This window comes from Gorilla gorilla, chromosome 18, assembly GCF_029281585.2.
Source record: "Gorilla gorilla gorilla isolate KB3781 chromosome 18, NHGRI_mGorGor1-v2.1_pri, whole genome shotgun sequence".
NCBI lineage: Eukaryota > Metazoa > Chordata > Mammalia > Primates > Hominidae > Gorilla > Gorilla gorilla.
This window is the reverse complement of record NC_073242.2, coordinates 123082355-123103409: the sequence shown is the minus strand read 5'-3', so window position 1 is coordinate 123103409 and position 21055 is coordinate 123082355.

Sequence of the window (21055 nt, the reverse complement as noted above, 5' to 3'; positions counted from 1 at the left end):
CTACACCGCCATCTGTATGAACATGGAAATATCTGCACCGCCATCTGTATGAACATATAAGTATCTACACGGCCATCTGTATTAAGAAGGAAATATCTAAACCGCTATCTGTATGAACATTGAAATATGTACACCACAATCTGTATGAACATTGAAATATCTACACCGCTGCCGGTATAAACATGGAAATATCAGCACTGCTATCTATATGAACATGGAAATAGCTACACCGCTATCTGTATGAACATGGAAATATCTACACAGCCATCTGGATGAACATGGAAATATCTACTCTGCTATCTGTGTAAACATGCATAGATCTTCACCGCTATCTGTATAAACATGGAAATATCTACAACGCTATCTGTATGAACATGGAAATATCTACACCGCTATCTTTATAAACATGGAAATATCTACACCGCTATCTGTATAAACATGGAAATATCTACACCGCTACCTGTATAAACATGGAAATATCAGCACCGGTATGTGTATGAACATGGAAATATCTACACCGCTATCTGTATGAACATGGAAATATCTACACCGCTATCTACATGAACATGGAAATATCTACACAGCTACCTGTATAAACATGGAAATATCAGCACCGCTATCTGTATGAACATGGAAATATCTACACCGCTATCCGTATGAACATGGAAATATCTACACCGCTATCTGTATGAACATGGAAATATCTACACCGCTATCTGTATGAACATGGAAATATCTACAAAGCTATCTGAATGAACATGGAAATATCTACACCGCTATCTGTTTGAACATGTAAATATCTACACCGCTATCTGCATGAAAATGGAAATATCTACAAAGCTATCTTCATATACATGGAAATATCTACACAGCTATCTCTTTACACATGGAAATAACTACACAGCTATATCTATAAACATGGAAATCTCTACACCGCTATCTGTATAAACATGGAAATATCTACACCGCTATCTGTATAAACATGGAAATATCTACACCACTACCTGTATAAACATGAAAATATCAGCACCGCTATCTGTATGAACATGGAATTATCTACACCGCTATCTGTATGAACATGGAAATATCTACACCGCTATCTGTATGAACATGGAAATATCTACACCGCTATCTGTATGAACATGGAAATATCTACACCGCTATCTGTTTGAACATGGAAATATCTACAACGCTGTCTGCATGAAAATGGAAATATCTACACAGCTATCTGCATACACATGGAAATATCTACACAGCTATCTCTTAACACATGGAAATAAGTACTCCTTATCTCTATAAACATGGAAATATCTACACCGCCATCTGTATGAACATGGAAATATCTGCACCGCCATCTGTATGAACATATAAATATCTACACCGCCATCTGTATTAAGAAGGAAATATCTAAACCGCTATCTGTATAAACATGTAAATAACTACACCGCTGCCTGTATAAAGTTGGAAATATCAGCACTGCTCTCGGTATTAAAATGGAGATATCTACACCGCTATCTGTATGAACATGGAAATACCAACACTGCTATCTGTTTGAACATGGAGATAGCTACACTGCTATCTGTATGAACATGGAAATATGTACACCGCCATCTGTATGAACATGGAAATATCTGCATCGCCATCTGTATGAACATATAAATATCTACACCGCCATCTGTATTAAGACGGAGATATCTACACCGCTATCTGAATAAACATGGAAATATCTACACCGCTATCTGTATGAACATGGAAATATCTACACCGCTATCTGTATAAACATGGAAATATCTACACCGCTACCTGTATAAACATGGAAATATCAGCACCGCTATCTGTATGAACATGGAAATATCTACACCGCCATCTGTATGAACATGGAAATATCTACACCGCTATCTGTATGAACATGGAAATATCTACACCGCTACCTGTATAAACATGGAAATATCAGCACCGCTATCTGTATGAACATGGAAATATCTACAAATCTATCTGAATGAACATGGAAATATCTACACCGCTATCTGTTTGAACATGTAAATTTCTACACCGCTATCTGCATGAAAATGGAAATATCTACACTGCTATCGGCATATACATTTAAATATCTACACAGCTATCTCTTTACACATGGAAATAATTACACCATTATCTGTATGAACATGGAAATATCTACACCTCCATCTGTATGAACATGGATATATCTACACAGCCCTCTGGATGAACATGGAAATATCCACACCGCTATCTGTGTAAACATGCATACATCTTCACCGCTATCTGTATAAACATGGAAATATCTACACCGCTATCTCTATGAACATGGAAATATCTACACCGCTATCTGCTTGAAGATGGAAAAATATACACCGCTATCTGCATGAAAATGGAAATATCTTCACAGCTATCAGCATATACATGGATATGTCTACACACCTATCTCTTTACACATGGAAATAACTACACCGCTATCTGTATGAACATGGAAATATCCACACCGCCATCTGTATGAACATGGAAATATCTGCACCGCCATCTGTATGAACATATAAATATCTACACCGCCATCTGTATTAAGATGGAGATATCTACACCGCTATCTGTATAAACATGGAAATATCTACACCGCTATCTGTATAAACATGGAAATATCTACACCGCTATCTGTATAAACATGGAAATATCTACACCGCTACCTGTATAAACATGGAAATATCAGCACCGCTATCTGTATGAACATGGAAATATCTACACCGCTATCTTTATGAACATGGAAATATATACACCGCTATCTGTATGAATATGGAAATATCTACACCGCTATCTGTATAAACATGGAAATATCTACACCGCTACCTGTATAAACATGGAAATATCAGCACCGCTATCTGTATGAACATGGAAATATCTACACCGCTATCTGTATGAACATGGAAATATCTACACCGCTATCTGTATGAACATGGAAATATCTACACCGCTACCTGTATAAACATGGAAATATCAGCACCGCTATCTGTATGAAGATGGAAATATCTACACCGCTATCTGTATGAACATGGAAATATCTACACCGCTATCTGTATGAACATGGAAATATCTACAAATCTATCTGAATGAACATGGAAATATCTACACCGCTATCTGTTTGAACATGTAAATATCTACACCGCTATCTGCATGAAAATGGAAATATCTACACTGCTATCGGCATATACATTTAAATATCTACACAGCTATCTCTTTACACATGGAAATAATTACACCACTATCTGTATGAACATGGAAATATCTACACAGCCCTCTGGATGAACATGGAAATATCCACACCGCTATCTCTGTAAACATGCATACATCTTCACCGCTATCTTTATAAACATGGCAATATCTACACCGCTATCTCTATGAACATGGAAATATCTACACCGCTATCTGTTTGAAGATGGAAATATATACACCGCTATCTGCATGAAAATGGAAATATCTTCACAGCTATCAGCATATACATGGAAATATCTGCACAGCTATCTCTTTACACATGGAAATAACTACACCGCTATCTGTATGAACATGGAAATATCTACACCGCCATCTGTATGAACATGGATATATCTGCACCGCCATCTGTATGAACATATAAATATCTACACCGCCATCTGTATTAAGATGGAGATATCTACACCGCTATCTGAATAAACATGGAAATATCTACACCACTATCTGTATAAACATGGAAATATCTACACCGCTATCTGTATAACCATGGAAATATCTACACCGCTACCTGTATAAACATGGAAATATCAGCACCGCTATCTGTATGAACATGGAAATATCTACACCGCTATCTGTATGAACATGGAAGTATCTACACCGCTATCTGTATGAACGTGGAAATATCTACAAAGCTATCTGAATGAACATGGAAAAATCTACACCGCTATCTGTTTGAACATGTAAATATCTACACCGCTATCTGCATGAAAATGGAAATATCTACAAAGCTATCTGCATATACATGGAAATATCTACACAGCTATCTCTTTACACATGGAAATATCTACACCGCTATATCTATAAACATGGAAATATCTATACCGCCATCTGTATGAACATGGGAATATCTGCACCGACATCTGTATGAACATATAAATATCTACACCGCCATCTGTATTAAGAAGGAAATATCTAAACCGGTATCTGTATAAACATGGAAATATCTACACCGCTGCCTGTAAAACCATGGAAATATCAGCTCCGCTATCTGTATGAACATGGAAATATCTACACCGCTATCTGTATTAACATGGAAATATCTACACTGCTATCTGTATGAACATGGAAATATCTACACCGTTCTCTGTATGAACATGGAAATATCTACACCGCTATCTGTATGAACATGGAAATATCTACAAAGCTATCTGAATGAACATGGAAATATCTACACCGCTATCTGTTTGTACATGGAAATATCTACACCGCTATCTGCATGAAAATGGAAATATCTACAAAGCTATCTGCATATTCATGGAAATATCTACACAGCTATCTCCTTACACATGGAAATAACTACACCGCTATATCTATAAACATGGAAATATCTACACCGCCATCTGTATGAACATGGAAATATCTGCACTGCCATCAGTATGAACATATAAATATCTACACCGCCATCTGTATTAAGAAGGAAATATCTAAACCGCTATCTGTATAAACATGGAAATATCTACACCGCTGCCTGTATAAACATGGAAATATCAGCACCGCTCTCTGTAAGAGAATGGAAATATCTACACCGCTATCTGTATGAACATGGAAATATATACACTGCTATCGGTATGAACATGGAAATAGCTACACCGTTATCTGTATGAACATGGAAATGGCTACACCGCTATCTGTATGAACATGGAAATATCTACACCGCTATCTGCATGAACATGGAAATAGCTACACCGTTATCTGTATCAACATGGAAATAGCTACTCCGCTATCTGTATGAATATGGAAGTATCTACACCGCTATATGTATGAACATGGATATATCTACACAGCCATCTGGATGAACATGGAAATATCTACACCGCTATCTGTATGAACATGGAAATATCTACACCGCTATCTGTGTGAACATGGATATATCTACACAGCCATCTGGATGAAAATGGAAATATCTACACCGCTATCTGTTTGAACATGGAAATATCTACACCGCTATCTGCGTGAAAATGGAAATATCTACACTGCTATCTGCATATACATTCAAATATCTACACAGCTATCTCTTTACACTTGGAAATACCTACATCGCTATCTGTATGAACATGGAAATATCCACACCGCCATCTGTATGAACATGGAAATATCTGCACCGCCATCTGTATGAACATATAAATATCTACACCGCCATCTGTATTAAGATGGAGATATCTACACCGCTATCTGTATAAACATGGAACTATCTAAACTGCTATCTGTATAAACATGGAAATATCTACACCGCTGCCTGTATAACCATGGAAATATCAGCACCGCTATCTGTATGAACATGGAAATATCTACACCTCTATCTGTATGAACATGGAAATATCTACACTGCTATCTGTATGAACATGGAAATATCTACACCGTTCTGCGTATGAACATGGAAATATCTACACCGCTATCTGTTTGAACATGTAAATATCTACACCGCTATCTGCATGAAAATGGAAATATCTACAAGCTATCTGCATATTCATGGAAATATCTACACAGCTATCTCTTTACACATGTAAATAACTACACCGCTATATCTATAAACATGGAAATATGTACACCGCCATCTGTATGAATATGGAAATATCTGCACCGCCATCTGTATGAACATATAAATATCTTCACCGCAATCTGTATTAAGAAGGAAATATCTAAACCGCAGTTTAAACATGGAAATATCTACACCGCTGCCTGTATAAACATGGAAATATCAGCACCGCTCTCTGTAAGAGAATGGAAATATCTACACCGCTATCTGTATGAACATGGAAATATCTACACTGCTATCTGTATGAACATCGAAATAGCTACACCGTTATCTGTATGAACATGGAAATAGCTACACCGCTATCTGTATGAACATGGAAATATCTACACCGCTATCTGTATGAACATGGAAATAGCTACACCGTTATCTGTATCAACATGTAAATAGCTACACCGCTATCTGTATGAACATGGAAGTATCTACACCGCTATCTGTATGAACATGGATATATCTACACAGCCATCTGGATGAACATGGAAATATCTACACCGCTATCTGTATGAACATGGAAATATCCACACCGCCATCTGTATGAACATGGAAATATCTGCACCGCCATCTGTATGAACATATAAATATCTACACCGCCATCTGTATTAAGATGGAGATATCTACACCGCAATCTGTATAAACATGGAAATATCTAAACTGCTATCTGTATAAACATGGAAATATCTACACCGCTGCCTGTATAACCATGGAAATATCAGCACCGCTATCTGTATGAATATGGAAATATCTACACCGCTATCTGTATTAACATGGAAATATCTACACTGCTATCTGTATGAACATGGAAATATCTACACCGTTCTCCGTATGAACATGGAAATATCTACACCGCTATCTGTTTGAAAATGGAAATATCTACAAAGCTATCTGAATGAACATGGAAATATCTACACCGCTATCTGTTTGAACATGTAAATATCTACACCGCTATCTGCATGAAAATGGAAATATCTACAAGCTATCTGCATATTCATGGAAATATCTACACAGCTATCTCTTTACACATGGAAATAACTACACCGCTATATCTATAAACATGGAAATATGTACACCGCCATCTGTATGAATATGGAAATATCTGCACCGCCATCTGTATGAACATATAAATATCTACACCGCAATCTGTATTAAGAAGGAAATATCTAAACCGCTGTTTAAACATGGAAATTTCTACACCGCTGCCTGTATAAACATGGAAATATCAGCACCGCTCTCTGTAAGAGAATGGAAATATCTACACCGCTATCTGTATGAACATGGAAATATCTACACTGCTATCTGTATGAACATGGAAATAGCTACACCGTTATCTGTATGAACATGGAAATAGCTACACCGCTATCTGTATGAACATGGAAATATCTACACCGCTATCTGTATGAACATGGAAATACCTTCACCGCCATCTGTATGAACATGGATATATCTACACAGCCATCTGGATGAACATGGAAATATCTACACCGCTATCTGTATGAAGATGGAAATAGCTACACCGCTATCTGTATGAACATGGAAATATCTACACCACTATCTGTATGAACATGGAAACATCTACACCGCTATCTGTATGAACATGGAAATATCTTCACCGCTATCAGTATGAACATGGATATATCTACACAGCCATCTGGATGAACATGGAAATATCTACACCGCTATCTGAATGAACATGGAAATATCTACACCGCTATCTGTGTGAACATGGATATATCTACACAGCCATCTGGATGAACATGGAAATATCTACACCGCTATCTGTGTAAACATGCATACATCTTCACCGCTATCTGTAAAAACATGGAAATATCTACACCGCTATCTGTTTGAACATGGAAATATCTACACCGCTATCTGCATGAAAATGGAAATATCTACACAGCTATCTGCATATACATGGAAATATATACACAGCTATCTCTTTACACATGGAAATAACTACAGCGCTATCTGTATGAACATGGAAATATCGACACCGCCATCTGTATGAACATGGAAATATCTGCACCGCCATCTGTATGAACATATAAATATCTACACCGCCATCTGTATTAAGATGGAGATATCTACACCGCTATCTGTATAAACATGGAAATATCTACACCGCTATCTGTATAAACAGGGAAATATCTACACCACTATCTGTATAAACATGGAAATATCAGCACCGATATCTTTATGAACATGGAAATATCAGCCCCTCTATCTGTAAGAACATGGAAGTATCTACACCGCTATCAGTATGAACATGGAAATATCTACACCACTATCTGTATGAACATGGAAATACCTTCACCGCCATCTGTATGAACATGGATATATCTACACAGCCATCTGGATGAACATGGAAATATCTACACCGCTATCTGTATGAACATGGAAATAGCTACACCGCTATCTGTATGAACATGGAAATATCTACACCACTATCTGTATGAACATGGAAACATCTACACCGCTATCTGTATGAACATGGAAATACCTTCACCGCTATCAGTATGAACATGGATATATCTACACAGCCATCTGGATGAACATGGAAATATCTACACCGCTATCTGTATGAACATGGAAATAGATACACCGCTATCTGTATGAACATGGAAATATCTACACCGCTATCTGTATGAACATGGAAATATCTACACCACTATCTGTATGAACACGGAAATATCTTCACCACCATCTGTATGAACATGGATATATCTACAGAGCCATCTTGATGAACATGGAAATATCTACACAGCTATCAGTATGAACATGGAAATTTATACACCGCTATCTGTGTAAACATGCATACATCTTCACCGCTATCTGTATAAACATGGAAATATCTACACCGCTATCTGTATGAACATGGAAATATCTACACCGCTATCTGTTTGAGCATGGAAATATCTACACCGCTTTCTGCATAGAAATGGAAATATCTACACAGCTATCTGCATATACATGGAAATATCTTCAAAGCTATCTCTTTACACATGGAAATAACTACACCGCTATCTCTATAAACATGGAAATATCTACACCGCCATCTGTATGAACATGGAAATATCTGCACCGCCATCTGTTTGAACATATAAATATCTACACCGCCATCTGTATTAAGATGGATATATCTGCACCGCTATCTGAATAAACATGGAAATATCTACACCGCTATCTGTATAAACATGGAAATATCAGCACTGCTATCTGAATGAACATGGAAATAGCTACACCGCTATCTGTATGAACATGGAAATAGCTACACCACTATCTGTATGAACATGGAAATATCTTCACCACTATCTGTATGAACATGGATATATCTACACAGCCATCTGGATGAACATGGAAATATCTACACCAATATCTGTATGAACATGGAAATATCTACACCGCTATCTGTGTAAACATGCACACATCTTCACCGCTATCAGTATAAACATGGAAATATCTACACCGCTATCTGTATGAACATGGAAATAGCTACACCGCTATCTGTATGAAAATGGAAATATCTACACCGATATCTGTATGAACATGGATATATCTACACAGCCATCTGGATGAAAATGGAAATATCTACACCGCTATCTGTGTAAACATGCATACATCTTCACCGCTATCTGTATAAACATGGAAATATCTACACCGCTATCTGTATGAACATAGAAATATCTACACCGCTATCTGTATGAACATGGAAATACCTACACCGCTATCTGTTTGAACATGGAAATATCTACACCGCTATCTGCATGAAAATGGAAATATCTACACTGCTATCTCCATATACATGGAAATTTCTACACAGGTATCTCTTTACACATGGAAATAACTACACCGCTATCTGTATGAACATGGAAATATCCACACCGCCATCTGTATGAACATGGAAATATCTGCACCGCCATCTGTATGAACATATAAATATCTACACCGCAATCTGTATTAAGAAGGAAATATCTAAACCGCTGTTTAAACATGGAAATACCTACACCGCTATCTGTATGAACATGGAAATATCTACACCGCTATCTGTATGAACATGGAAATATCTACACCGCTACCTGTATAAACATGGAAATATCAGCACCGCTATCTGTATGAAGATGGAAATATCTACACCGCTATCTGTATGAACATGGATATATCTACACCGCTATCTGTATGAACATGGAAATATCTACAAATCTATCTGAATGAACATGGAAATATCTACACCGCTATCTGTTTGAACATGTAAATATCTACACCGCTATCTGCATGAAAATGGAAATATCTACACTGCTATCGGCATATACATTTAAATATCTACACAGCTATCTCTTTACACATGGAAATAATTACACCACTATCTGTATGAACATGGAAATATCTACACCTCCATCTGTATGAACATGGATATATCTACACAGCCCTCTGGATGAACATGGAAATATCCACACCGCTATCTCTGTAAACATGCATACATCTTCACCGCTATCTGTATAAACATGGCAATATCTACACCGCTATCTCTATGAACATGGAAATATCTACACCGCTATATGTTTGAAGATGGAAATATATACACCGCTATCTGCATGAAAATGGAAATATCTTCACAGCTATCAGCATATACATGGAAATATCTGCACAGCTATCACTTTACACATGGAAATAACTACACCGCTATCTGTATGAACATGGAAATATCTACACCGCCATCTGTATGAACATTTATATATCTGCACCGCCATCTGTATGAACATATAAATATCTACACCGCCATCTGTATTAAGATGGAGATATCTACACCGCTATCTGAATAAACATGGAAATATCTACACCACTATCTGTATAAACATGGAAATATCTACACCGCTATCTGTATAACCATGGAAATATCTACACCGCTACCTGTATAAACATGGAAATATCAGCACCGCTATCTGTATGAACATGGAAATATCTACACCGCTATCTGTATGAACATGGAAGTATCTACACCGCTATCTGTATGAACGTGGAAATATCTACAAAGCTATCTGAATGAACATGGAAAAATCTACACCGCAATCTGTTTGAACATGTAAATATCTACACCGCTATCTGCATGAAAATGGAAATATCTACAAAGCTATCTGCATATACATGGAAATATCTACACAGCTATCTCTTTACACATGGAAATATCTACACCGCTATATCTATAAACATGGAAATATCTATACCGCCATCTGTATGAACATGGGAATATCTGCACCGACATCTGTATGAACATATAAATATCTACACCGCCATCTGTATTAAGAAGGAAATATCTAAACCGCTATCTGTATAAACATGGAAATATCTACACTGCTGCCTGTAAAACCATGGAAATATCAGCACCGCTATCTGTATGAACATGGAAATATCTACACTGCTATCTGTATGAACATGGAAATATCTACACCGTTCTCTGTATGAACATGGAAATATCTACACCGCTATCTGTATGAACATGGAAATATCTACAAAGCTATCTGAATGAACATGGAAATATCTACACCGCTATCTGTTTGTACATGGAAATATCTACACCGCTATCTGCATGAAAATGGAAATATCTACAAAGCTATCTGCATATTCATGGAAATATCTACACAGCTATCTCTTTACACATGGAAATAACTACACCGCTATATCTATAAACATGGAAATATCTACACCGCCATCTGTATGAACATGGAAATATCTGCACCGCCATCTGTATGAACATATAAATATCTACACCGCCATCTGTATTAAGAAGGAAATATCTAAACCGCTATCTGTATAAACATGGAAATATCTACACCGCTGCCTGTATAAACATGGAAATATCAGCACCGCTCTCTGTAAGAGAATGGAAATATCTACACCGCTATCTCTATGAACATGGAAATATCTACACTGCTGTCGGTATGAACATGGAAATAGCTACACCGTTATCTGTATGAACATGGAAATAGCTACACCGCTATCTGTATGAACATGGAAATATCTACACCGCTATCTGCATGAACATGGAAATAGCTACACCGTTATCTGTATCAACATGGAAATAGCTACTCCGCTATCTGTATGAACATGGAAGTATCTACACCGCTATCTGTATGAACATGGATATATCTACACAGCCATCTGGATGAACATGGAAATATCTACACCGCTATCTGTATGAACATGGAAATATCTACACCGCTATCTGTGTGAACATGGATATATCTACACAGCCATCTGGATGAACATGGAAATATCTACACCGCTATCTGTTTGAACATGGAAATATCTACACCGCTATCTGCGTGAAAATGGAAATATCTACACTGCTATCTGCATATACATGGAAATATCTACACAGCTATCTCTTTACACTTGGAAATACCTACACCGCTATCTGTATGAACATGGAAATATCCACACCGCCATCTCTATGAACATGGAAATATCTGCACCGCCATCTGTATGAACATATAAACATCTACACCGCCGTCTGTATTAAGATGGAGATATCTAAACCGCTATCTGTATAAACATGGAAATATCTAAACTGCTATCTGTATAAACATGGAAATATCTACACCGCTGCCTGTATAACCATGGAAATATCAGCACCGCTATCTGTATGAACATGGAAATATCTACACCGCTATCTGTATTAACATGGAAATATCTACACTGCTATCTGTATGAACATAGAAATATCTACACCGTTCTCCGTATGAACATGGAAATATCTACACCGCTATCTGTTTGAACATGTAAATATCTACACCGCTATCTGCATGAAAATGGAAATATCTACAAGCTATCTGCATATTCATGGAAATATCTACACAGCTATCTCTTTACACATGGAAATAACTACACCGCTATATCTATAAACATGGAAATATCTACACCGCCATCTGTATGAACATGGAAATATCTGCACCGCCATCTGTTTGAACATATAAATATCTACACCGCCATCTGTATTAACATGGATATATCTACACCGCTATCTGAATAAACATGGAAATATCTACACCGCTATCTGTATAAACATGGAAATATCTGCACTGCTATCTGTATGAACATGGAAATAGCTACACCGCTATCTGTATGAACATGGAAATAGCTACACCACTATCTGTATGAACATGGAAATATCTACACCACTATCTGTATGAACATGGATATATCTACACAGCCATCTGGATGAACATGGAAATATCTACACCAATATCTGTATGAACATGGAAATATCTACACCGCTATCTGTGTAAACATGCATACATCTTCACCGCTATCAGTATAAACATGGAAATATCTACACCGCTATCTGTATGAACATGGAAATAGCTACACCGCTATCTGTATGAAAATGGAAATATCTACACCGATATCTGTATGAACATGGATATATCTACACAGCCATCTGGATGAAAATGGAAATATCTACACCGCTATCTGTGTAAACATGCATACATCTTCACCGCTATCTGTATAAACATGGAAATATCTACACCGCTATCTGTATGAACATAGAAATATCTACACCGCTATCTGTATGAACATGGAAATACCTACACCGCTATCTGTTTGAACATGGAAATATCTACACCGCTATCTGCATGAAAATGGAAATATCTACACTGCTATCTCCATATACATGGAAATATCTACACAGCTATCTCTTTACACATGGAAATAACTACACCGCTATCTCTATGAACATGGAAATATCCACACCGCCATCTGTATGAACATGGAAATATCAGCACCGCCATCTGTATGAACATATAAATATCTACACCGCAATCTGTATTAAGAAGGAAATATCTAAACCGCTGTTTAAACATGGAAATATCTACACCGCTGCCTGTATAAACATGGAAATAACAGCACCGCTCTCTGTAAGAGAATGGAAATATCTACACCGCTATCTGTATGAACATGGAAATATCTACACTGCTATCTGTATGAACATGGAAATAGCTACACCGTTATCTGTATGAACATGGAAATATCTACACCGCTATCTGTATGAACATGGAAATAGCTGCACCGTTATCTGTATCAACATGGAAATAGCTACACCGCTATCTGTATGAACATGGAAATATCTACACCGCTATCTGTATGAACATGGATATATCTACACAGCCATCTGGATGAACATGGAAATATCTACACCGCTATCTGTATGAACATGGAAATATCTACCCCGCTATCTGTGTGAACATGGATATATCTACACAGCCATCTGGATGAACATTGAAATATCTACACCGCTATCTGTGTAAACATGCATACATCTTCACCGCTATCTGTAAAAACATGGAAATATCTACACCGCTATCTGTATGAACATGGAAATATCTACACCGCTATCTGTATGAACATGGAAATATCTACACCGCTATCTGTTTGAACATGGAAATATCTACACCGCTATCTGCATGAAAATGGAAATAACTACACAGCTATCTGCATATACATGGAAATATCTACACAGCTATCTCTTTACACATGGAAATAACTACACCGCTATCTGTATGAACATGGAAATATCTACACCGCCATCTGTATGAACATGGAAATATCTGCACCGCCATCTGTATGAACATATAAATATCTACACCGCCATCTGTATTAAGATGGAGATATCTACACCGCTATCTGTATAAACATGGAAATATCTACACCGCTATCTGTATAAACAGGGAAATATCTACCCCACTATCTGTATAAACATGGAAATATCAGCACTGCTACCTTTATGAAAAATGGAAATATCAGCCCCTCTATCTGTATGAACATGGAAGTATCTACACCGCTATCAGTATGAACATGGAAATATCTACACCGCTATCTGTATGAACATGGAAATACCTTCACCGCCATCTGTATGAACATGGATACATCTACACAGCCATCTGGATGAACATGGAAATATCTACACCGCTATCTGTATGAACATGGAAATAGCTACACCGCTATCTGTATGAACATGGAAATATCTACACCACTATCTGTATGAACATGGAAATATCTACACCGCTATCTGTATGAACATGGGAATATCTTCACCGCTATCAGTATGAACATGGATATATCTACACAGCCATCTGGATGAACATGGAAATATCTACACCGCTATCTGTATGAACATGGAAATAGCTACACCGCTATCTGTATGAACATGGAAATATCTACACCGCTATCTGTATGAACATGGAAATATCTACACCGCTATCTGTATGAACATGGAAATATCTTCACCGCCATCTGTATGAACATGGATATATCTACAGAGCCATCTTGATGAACATGGAAATATCTACACAGCTATCTGTATGAACATGGAAATTTATACACCGCTATCTGTGTAAACATGCATACATCTTCACTGCTATCTGTATAAACATGGAAATATCTACACCGCTATCTGTCTGAACATGGAAATATCTACACCGTTATCTGTATGAACATGGAAATATCTACACCGCTATCTGTATGAACATGGAAATATCTACACCGCTATCCGTATGAACATGGAAATATCTTCACCGCCATCTGTATGAACATGGATATATCTACAGAGCCATCATGATGAACATGGAAATATCTACACAGCTATCTGTATGAACATGGAAATTTATACACCGCTATCTGTGTAAACATGCATACATCTTCACCGCTATCTGTATGAACATGGAAATATCTACACCGCTATCTGTATGAACATGGAAATATCTACACCGCTATCTGTTTGAACATGGAAATATCTACACCGCTATCTGCATGAAAATGGAAATATCTACACAGCTATCTGCATATACATGGAAATATCTACACAGCTATCTCTTTACACATGGAAATAACTACAACGCTATCTGTATGAACATGGAAATATCTACACCGCCATCTGTATGAACATGGAAATATCTACACCGCCATCTGTATTAAGATGGAGATATCTACACCGCTATCTGTATAAACATGGAAATATCTACACCGCTATCTGTATGTACATGGATATATCTACACAGCCATCTGGATGAACATGGAAATATCTCCACAGCTATCTGTGTAAACATGCATACATCTTCACCACTATCTATATAAACATGGAAATATCTACAGCACTATCTGTATGAACATGCAAATATCTACACCGCTACCTGTATAAACATGGAAATATCAGCACCGCTATCTGTATGAACATGGAAATATCTAACCGCTATCTGTATGAACATGCAAATATCTACACCACTATCTGTATGAACATGGAAATATCTACACCACTATCTGTATGAACATGGATATATCTACACAGCCATCTGGATGAACATGGAAATATCTACACCACTATCTGTATGAACATGGAAATATCTACACCGCTATCTGTGTAAACATGCATACATCTTCACCGCTATCAGTATAAACATGGAAATATCTACACCGCTATCTGTATGAACATGGAAATAGCTACACCGCTATCTGTATGAACATGGAAATATCTACACCGCTATCTGTATGAACATGGATATATCTACACAGCCATCTGGTTGAAAATGGAAATATCTACACCGCTATCTGTGTAAACATGCATACATCTTCACGGCTATCTGTATAAACATGGAAATATCTACACCGCTATCTGTATGAACATTGAAATATCTACACCGCTATCTGTATGAACATGGAAATACCTACACCGCTATCTGTTTGAACATGGAAATATCTACACCGCTATCTGCATGAAAATGGAAATATCTACACTGCTATCTCCATACACATGGAAATATCTACACAGCTATCTCTTTACACATGGAAATAACTACACCGCTATCTGTATGAACATGGAAATATCCACACCGCCATCTGTATGAACATGGAAATATCTGCACCGCCATCTGTATGAACATATAAATATCTACAACGCCATCTGTATTAAGATGGAGATATCTACACCGCTATCTGTATAAACATGGAAATATCTACACCGCTATCTGTATAAACATGGAAATATCTACACCGCTATCTGTATAAACATGGAAATATCTACACCACTTCCTGTATAAACATGGAAATATCAGCACCGCTATCTGTATGAACATGGAAATATCTACACCACTATCTGAATGAGCATGGAAATATCTACACCGCTATCTGTATAAACATGGAAATATCTACACCGCTATCTGTATAAACATGGAAATATCTACACCGCTACCTGTATAAACATGGAAATATCAGCACCGCTATCTGTATGAACATGGAAATATCTATACTGCTATGTGTATGAACATGGAAATATCTACACCGCTATCTATATGAACATGGAAATGTCTACACCGCTACCTGTATAAACATGGAAATATCAGCACCGCTATATGTTTGAACATGGAAATATCTACACCGCTATCTGCATGAAAATGGAAATTTCTGCAAAGCTATCTGCATATACATGGGAATTTCTACACAGCTATCTCTTTACACATGGAAATAACTACACCGCTATATCTATAAACATGGAAATATCTACACCGCCATCTGTATGAACATGGAAATATCTGCACCGCCATCTGTATGAACATATAAATATCTACACTGCAATCTGTATTAAGAAGGAAATATCTAAACCGCTGTTTAAACATGGAAATATCTACACCGCTGCCTGTGTAAACATGGAAATAACAGCACCGCTTTCTGTAAGAGAATGGAAATATCAACACCGCTATCTGTATGAACATGGAAATATCTACACTGCTATCTGTATGAACATGGAAATAGCTACACCGTTATCTGTATGAACATGGAAATATCTACACCGCTATCTGTATGAACATGGAAATATCTACACCGTTATCTGTATCAACATGGAAATAGCTACACCGCTATCTGTATGAACATGGAAGTATCTACACCGCTATCTGTATGAACATGGATGTATCTACACAGCTATCTGGATGAACATGGAAATATCTACACCGCTATCTGTATGAACATGGAAATATCTACCCCGCTATCTGTGTGAACATGGATATATCTACACAGCCATCTGGATGAACATGGAATTATCTACACCGCTATCTGTATGAACATGGAAATATCTACACCGCTATCTGTATGAACATGGAAATATCTACACCGCTATCTGTTTGAACATGGAAATATCTACACCGCTATCTGCATGAAAATGGAAATATCTACACAGCTATCTGCATATACTTGGAAATATCTACACAGCTATCTCTTTACACATGGAAATAACTACACCGCTATCTGTATGAACATGGAAATATCTACACCGCCATCTGTATGAACATGGAAATATCTGCACCGCCATCTGTATGAACATATAAATATCTACACCGCCTTCTGTATTAAGATGGAGATATCTACACCGCTATCTGTATAAACATGGAAATATCTACACCGCTATCTGTATAAACAGGGAAATATCTACACCACTATCTGTATAAACATGGAAATATCAGCACTGCTACCTTTATGAAAAATGGAAATATCAGCCCCTCTATCTGTATGAACATGGAAGTATCTACACTGCTATCAGTATGAACATGGAAATATCTACACCGCTATCTGTATGAACATGGAAATACCTTCACCGCCATCTGTATCAACATGGATATATCTACACAGCCATCTGGATGAACATGGAAATATCTACACCGCTATCTGTATGAACATGGAAATATCTACACCGCTATCTGTATGAACATGGAAATATCTACACCGCTATCTGTATGAACATGGAAATATCTACACCGCTATCTGTATGAACATGGAAATATCTTCACCACCATCTGTATGAACATGGATATATCTACAGAGCCATCTTGATGAACATGGAAATATCTACACAGCTATCTGTATGAACATGGAAATTTATACACCGCTATCTGTGTAAACATGCATACATCTTCACCGCTATCTGTATAAACATGGAAATATCTACACCGCTATCTGTCTGAACATGGAAATATCTACACCGCTATCTGTTTGAACATGGAAATATCTACACCGCTTTCTGCATAAAAATGGAAATATCTACACAGCTATCTGCATATACATGGAAATACCTTCAAAGCTATCTCTTTACACATGGAAATAACTACACCGGTATCTCTATAAACATGGAAATATCTACACCGCCATCTGTATGAACATGGAAATATCTGCATTGCCATCTGTATGAACATATAAATACCTACACCGCCATCTGTATTAAGATGGAGATATCTACACCGCTATCTGTATAAACCTGGAAATATCTACACCGCTACCTGTATAAACATGGAAATATCAGCACCGCTCTCTGTATGAACTCGGAAATATCTACACCGCTATCTGTACGAACATGGAAATATCTACACCGCTATCTGTATGAACATGGAAATAGCTACACCGCTATCTGTATGAACAAGGAAATATCTACACCACTATCTGTATGAACATGGAAATATCTACACCGCTGTCTGTATGAACATGGAAATATCTACACCACTATCTGTTTGAACATGGAAATATCTACACCACTATCTGCATGAAAATGGAAATATCTACACTGCTATCTGCATATACATGGAAATATCTACACAGCTATCTCTTTTCACATGGAAATAACTACACCGCTATCTGTATAAACATGGAAATATCTACACCGCTATGTTTATGAACATGGAAATAGCTACACCGCTATCTGTATGAACATGGAAATATCTACACCGCTATCTGTATGAACAGGGATATATCTACACAGCCATCTGGATGAACATGGAAATATCTGCACCGCTATCTGTGTAAACATGCATACATCTTCACCGCTATCTATATAAACAGGGAAATATCTACACCACTATCTTTAGGAACATGCAAATATCTACACCGCTACCTGTATAAACATGGAAATATCAGCAAGCTATCTGTATGAACATGGAAATAGCTACACCGCTATCTGTATGAACATGCAAATATCTACACCACTATCTGAACATGGAAATATCTACACCACTATCTGTATGAACATGGATATATCTACACAGCCATCTGGGTGAACATGGAAATATCTACACCACTATCTGTATGAACATGGAAATATCTACACCGCTATCTGTATGAACATGGAAATACCTACACCGCTATCTGTTTGAACATGGAAATATCTACACCGCTATCTGCATGAAAATGGAAATGTCTACACTGCTATCTGCATATACATGGAAATATCTACACCGCTATCTGTATGAACAGGGATATATCTACACAGCCATCTGGATGAACATGGAAATATCTGCACCGCTATCTGTGTAAACATGCATACATCTTCACCGCTATCTATATAAACATGGAAATATCTACACCACTATCTGTATGAATATGGAAATATCTACACCGCTATCTGTGTAAACATGCATACATCTTCACCGCTATCAGTATAAACATGGAAATATCTACACCGCTATCTGTATGAACATGGAAATATCTACACCGCTATCTGTATGAAAATGGAAATATCTACACCGCTATCTGTATGAACATGGATATATCTACACAGCCATCTGGATGAACATGGAAATATCTACACCTCTATCTGTGCAAACATTGATACATCTTCACCGCTATCTGTATAAACATGGAAATATCTACACCGCTATCTGTATGAACATTGAAATATCTACACCGCTATCTGTATGAACATGGAAATACCTACACTGCTATCTGTTTGAACATGGAAATATCTACACCGCTATCTGCATGAAAATGGAAATATCTTCAGTGCTATCTGCATATACATGGAAATATCTACACAGCTATCTCTTTACACATGGAAATAACTACACCGCTATCTGTATGAACATGGAAATATCCACACCGCCATCTGTATGAACATGGAAATATCTGCACCGCCATCTGTATGAACATATAAATATCTACACCGCCATCTGTATTAAGAAACAAATATCTAAACCGCTATCTGTATGAACATTGAAATATCTACACCGCTATCTGTATGAACATTGAAATATCTACACCGCTACCTGTATAAACATGTAAATATCAGCACCGCTATCTGTATGAACATGGAAATATCTACAACGCTATCTGTATGAACATGGAAATATCTACACCGCTATCTGTATGAACATGGAAATAGCTACACCGCTATCTGTATGAATATGGAAATATCTACACAGCCATCTGGATGAACATGGA